Source organism: Jaculus jaculus, chromosome 15 (genome assembly GCF_020740685.1).
Source record: "Jaculus jaculus isolate mJacJac1 chromosome 15, mJacJac1.mat.Y.cur, whole genome shotgun sequence".
Lineage (NCBI taxonomy): Eukaryota > Metazoa > Chordata > Mammalia > Rodentia > Dipodidae > Jaculus > Jaculus jaculus.
The window spans coordinates 14,711,269-14,717,409 of NC_059116.1; the positions used below are offsets into that span (position 1 = coordinate 14,711,269).

Below are 6,141 nucleotides of genomic sequence, written 5' to 3' on the forward strand. Positions count from 1 at the left end.
TGGAGAATGGGGTTTCAAAGGAGAAAGTAGGGTGAGGGGAGGGAGGGTATTACCATGTGATATTGTTTACAATCATGGAAGTTGTTACTACAAAAAAGAGAGAAAATAAAATAAACTTATGTTACCATTGAAGAAAAATAAATGACACTTTCATTTTTTTCCTTGATGTGAGTTTATAAGGAAAACAATACATTAATCATTGAAAATATTTTCTCAGAAATTGCAACAGGAAAAAACGATGAGCCAGTTAAAAATTCTATTTAAAGAGAGCCTGTGCTCACCTCCTCCGCTGTTGCCTCACTGCTCTTTGTCCCATTGCCGCTGCCATGCCACGGGTAAGCGTTGGGCAGCCCGGGCAGCCAGCCGCCAAGCCCATCCTCCTGCGCACCCACTGCCTTCTGCGTCCTCCCTGGCTCGTGCCCCCTCGGGCCAGCCTGGCCTCATGGCACAGATGGCGCCCACAGCCTCGGGGATGGCCGTGGGGTAAGCTGTTGGACACGTCGTGGGCAGTGCCCTGACCTGCGCTTTCAGCGGGGGGAAGCTCAGGCCTGGCCAACCTGCTGACCAGCAGGCCCCTCTCCCTACAGATGGGGCCCTGCTCCTATGAGATCAAGCAGTTCCTGGACTGCTCCCCCGCTCAGAGTGACCTGACCGTGTGTGGGCTTCAGCGAGGCCCTAAAGCAGTGCAAATACAACCACGGCCTGAGCTCCCTGCCTTGAAGAGTCCTCCTAGGACCCAATCCCTCACGAATAGCTGGAGCATGATGAGATTGTTGCACCAGGGAGAGTAAGGTGCGGGTTTCTTACCCCACAAGATAACACGGGACACAAATGTGCAATTAAAGAGCTTATTTAAAAAAAAAAAAAAAGTATCTCAAATTAGATTCTTAAAAATATTGAAGGAGGGCTGGAGAGTTGGCTTAGCGGTTAAGCGCTTGCCTGTGAAGCCTAAGGACCCCGGTTCGAGGCTCGGTTCCCCAGGTCCCACGTTAGCCAGATGCACAAGGGGGCACACGCGTCTGGAGTTCATTTGCAGAGGCTGGAAGCCCTGGCGCGCCCATTCTCTCTCTCTCCCTCTATCTGTCTTTCTCTCTGTGTCTGTCACTCTCAAATAAATAAATAAAAAAAAATTAAAAAAAATATTGAAGGACAAATTCTAATTATTCTTCATCCATCAAATATCATTACATAAATTTTGGCATACAAATGAGAAATGACATACACTGAAGTCTTATTTCTGAAAATTACATTCAATTTTTTATGATATTACTTGCGAAAATATATTTTATCAATTCTCCAAACAATATACAAATTTTGGGATAGAATTGATGTTGAGATCCATCTCATTCTCAGAGTAATAAACAAAATGAGTTGGAAATTCCTGCTGTCTCATTAAGGGATGCAGCTCAAATAATATTTTCTCTTTTCTGTTTCATAGTTATTCATCAACACATGCTATTTTTTTAGTCAAATATATTATATGGAAATGGAAATTCAGTGAAAAAGAAACTAATCTGAGAATCTGTAGTGAATGGAATTGTAAAGAGTAACACTTGATACATCCTCATTAATGTCTAAAATCAGATACTGCACTAGATCTTATATACATTGATTTTTTTTCTACATATACCTATCTGTAAAATTTATAATGTAGGCAAGGAAATATATGTAGAGATTATTAATAAAATATGTCATTATTACAGAATCCTTTGTTATTGTTATTTAAATATGGATATTTTCAAAATATGTTGCCTTGCATTGATGTTTTACTCCAGGCAATATGTCTATGTCTACTTGATGGCATATTTAAATGGCTATATGCCATCTCTGTGTTGGGGAACATTATTAATTAAAAGAGTATACCACCAGTGGATCTGATAACAAAGAACACCACTGAGTGACTATTGTCAAGTGATATAAACAGAACATTTGCAAACCTTAGATGAGCTGGGTAGTTGAAATACGAGCAAGGGAAGTCATTTACAATAGTCTGTATGTGTGTAGGTTGGGGGCCAGATTGTTGTTTTATACGAAGGTTCCAGTTAGATCAAAGAGAAATGATTCTGTATTTTCTCTTACTGTGCCGATACTTTTATATCAACTAGATGATGGAATCATTTTTAACTTTATTCAAAATATCTAGATTTTAAAGAGAAATATTTAAGAACATATTTTTTTTAGTTTTATATCCAATTTAATTTCTTATTTGGTTTTTGTTTTTCTCTTTTTTAAAACTTTTTGTTTATTTTTATTTATTTATTTGAAAGCAACAGAGAGAGAGAGAGAGAGAGAGAGAGAGAGAGAGAGAGAGAGAGAGAGGGAGAGAGAGGGAGAGAGAATGGGCTGCCAGGGCCTCCAGCCAGTCTAAATGAAATCCAGAAGCGTGTACCCCCTTGTGCATCAGGCTAACGTGGGTACTGGGGAATCGAGCCTTGAACTAGGGTCCTTAGGCTTTACAGGCAAGCGCTTAACTGCTAAGCCTTCTCTCCACCCCTATTTTTGTTTTTTCAAGGTAGGGTCTCACTCTAGCCCAGTCTGACCTGGAATTCCCTATGTACTCTCAGGGTGGCCTTGAATTTATGGTAATCCTTCTACCTCTGCCTCCCAATTGCTGTGAGTAATAAAATGAAAATATAGCAGAGTCAAAACACTTAGGTAAATTCACTACCCACACTCCAACAATTCATTCAGGTCATATCAAGTAAAATATGAAAAATAAATTTGGAAATGTAATTACTTTAAAAACATTACTTCTACATTTACCATTATTTTTATGTATATATTCTATAGTGGAAGCAGAAATTCTCTCTCAAAACCATAATCTCCTTAAAATTTTGAGATGCATCTTAGTGTCAATGGAAATATTTTGACATACAAAATTGCAGTATAGGCCTTTCAAATTTGGCATTTAAGTGGTATAATACAATGACCAAAGTACATAATTGTACAGTATCTAAAAGTTCCTGTAAGAGCCATTATTTTATTTAATGTATAATAATTAATACATATACTACAAGGGGCAATGAAGTTAGTGATTATATAGGGTATCTTCTTACTTGATTTTCAAATTGTACAATAGTAAAAACAACTGTGCCAAGACCATGTTTTATTTGCTGATTAACAGACAAAAGGGCATTGTAATTTAATTTTCAAGTATTTTCATAAGATTCTGTGCTCATAAAAATTATAAAAGATTGAAAAAAGACTGTTAAATCACTGAAACTTTATACTATATCTTACACAATCTCATTTGTACAACAATACATGATAGCATAACCATAAAGGAGTTATGGTGACTTTATGCAAATTTGTTTTTGTTATCTTTAGTAATATATAAAAGTTCCTTTGTTCTTTTAATTTTGAAAAGCTCAAGATCAGATTGAGTCACTAACTATTGGCAAAGGACCCTAAAATTCTCTGTTAGCATTAATATTTTACATGGTTGTACGTTTCCTGATTTGAAATCACCCATGCACTTGGAAAATAGGAAAAAAAAATAAAAGAGCAATATGTTTATAAACCAAAAAAATAATTCGTCTGTAATGTATCATAAAACACAAGAAATCCCACACATGTGCATAATGGACATGTATCACTTACACACGGGTATACCCATGATTGGATGTGTGTGTGCATGTATACACACACTACAAGCACAGTGATGAGACTTAAACAGAGCCAAAGGTGGTTTCACTCTCATATTCAGCTTTATGGTTTTTCTGACTTCATCAAATTAATAGGTTATTGGTACCTTACTATTCTTGAAATCAGGCTGGAGAATATCAGGACCATATTCCTCAAAGTCTCCTCCTTTTCCTTCCTCAAGTGTAACAAAATTCCCTGCTGCTGTCCTGTGTAAAGATAAGGAGCCTGTTTTGGACTTTTTGTTTTGAACAGCAACTGGGTCCTTGAAGACATTAAGCCCAAAGCCACTGGTCACACCGTAGCTACACTTGATGGAGCAGTTCAGCAGGTCTCTTGTTAACTTATGAAGCAAAGCTACACCAGAACTGAAGGAAAAATTTCCATACTCCACTTTTTAATATATTTTTTTGGTTTCATGCCCTTTATAACCTCTTGAAAGGTATTAATATCTACTCCATTCCACTGAATAACTCTAAGATAAGTTGGCAGCAACCTGTAGCCCTTTGAGTTCTCAGTAATATGAAACTCCTACCTGAAATATCTGAAACCTTTAGGACAGTGGTAAGATTTCCAGAATTGGGTCTGATTATTATGACTGCTGTCTCTATGCTTCTTGATAACATCAAAGGTCTCAGATCATCACGCCTATTTTCTACCCACATTATTAATCTCACAGTGTTGTGGAATTTTCTCTGAAATGATTGCCCCCACACCGATGAGAGTGGAAGGGAGGAGTTTGTTTATCCAGGGACCAGCACTGGGATCACTCCCAAAGAGAAAACTCCACCTGGAGCTTAACCTGCACTTTCGTTTTATACTCTCTCAGCGATGTGGAGCCCATAGCAGCAGGACAGATACGACAGCCAAGACAGACCTGCCTGGCAAGAAGAGCAGGCAAGCACAGTCTCTACAAAGGCATGCCTGGCAGGTAGCAGTGGGGCCCCGTGGCAATGGGCTACCTGGGAAGTTTGGCAAGCACAATCTCCATTCCTCCTTGAGCATTTCCTCCTTCCGACCACTCTGGGATGGCAGGAAGATGACCGTGGGCTGCTTGTTCAGGATTTTTTGCTTCATTGACCAAGGAGAGGTAGGGTCTTAGCAACCGTCAGCACCTGCTATAAATGAGCATTTAGCAAGTGGTCTTTTCTACCTCAACAGTTATAACTGACCACAGGTATAGGCAAACTGAGATGACTATACATTCCAAGGCATCTTTTTCATGGTCTTTCTCCCAAACTGTTATAGTATTATGACCTGCCGCTAGGATAAAATAGCCTGGAATAGGATCTTTCATTCCAATATAATAATATGTATAACAATAATAATATAATATATACTATATTAATATTATGTAAAATGCATTATAATGTAATAATCAAAAATCATATAAATTTATATAATAAATTGTATAAAATCATATAAATATAACTATAAACAATTTATAAGCAATATATAATATAAATAATATAAACAATTATATATATTATATATATGTACATATAATATATATGTATATATGTATATATAATTGTTTATATTGCTTATATTATAAATATATTATATATTATTTTAATAAAATATAATATTTTTATATTATAATTATAATTATATATTATAATTACAACATAAATATTATATATATATGTATATGTATAAAACAATTTCTGCTACTGAATCTATTCCTCTGCAGTTAACCAAATTATCAGAGGGTCTCTATGACAACAGTGTCTTGTGAAGAGACACTCCTCTGTAAGCCGAAAGCATGTAACTTGCACTCTAGACCATCTAGATTTCCAGAAGTTTTGAACAAGTGTTTGGCCAATATTTTCTTTCCGTCTCTAGAATTTGTGACGACTGTGATTGGATACCAGGACTGAACAAGAATATTCTCACATGAATTTGTTAGCCAGTCAAACCCAGGGTCTGTGTTTTCCACTGTGAAGAGAATATTCCTCTGGGAATGACAGAGTCCTCAGTAACAGCCTTTAGTTCTATTGGACGATGACCATCGTATTTCTCAAGAATGTAGTTCCATCCCTTTTCATTGAAGACATCATTGTGAAATGTTCTTTGTACAGTATTTGGATTTTATCTTTGGCTACTACTTTGGATTTTTCCTGTCTTTTTTTTTTTTTTCACAGCATTCTAAGCAGGAATAAACTTTGCTTGTCTTGGGTGGGTATTGTTTATACTGGGTGACTTTGTGGCAGCTGGTGGCCAAGTGATGTTGAATTGTCCTATGCTGCACGTTCATCTTTGGCCAGCATGGAGGGAGCCCATGGGCCGCAGAGGCTTGATGGTGTTGTGAGGAAGAATGAAATCGGGCTTCATTGCACTCTGTTCCTTAAGTCACCACTCAAAGATGTGCTATATAAACACAGATGATGCAATTATAGATAGATAAATAAAATATGTGGAGACGGCTTAGCAGTTTAGGGACTTGCCAGCAGAGCCTAAGGCACCAGGTTCAGTTTATCAGTATCCCTGTAAAGCCAG

The 6,141-nt window shown here is 37.3% G+C and overlaps 2 pseudogenes; one reads left to right on the forward strand and one right to left on the reverse strand.

The window, feature by feature from the left end:
* Window positions 1-238: 238 nt before the first annotated feature.
* Window positions 239-720, forward strand: LOC123455115 (annotated as a pseudogene).
* A 2,872-nt stretch (window positions 721-3,592) lies between these two features.
* On the reverse strand, window positions 3,593-5,899 carry LOC101602094 (annotated as a pseudogene).
* Window positions 5,900-6,141: the final 242 nt, after the last annotated feature.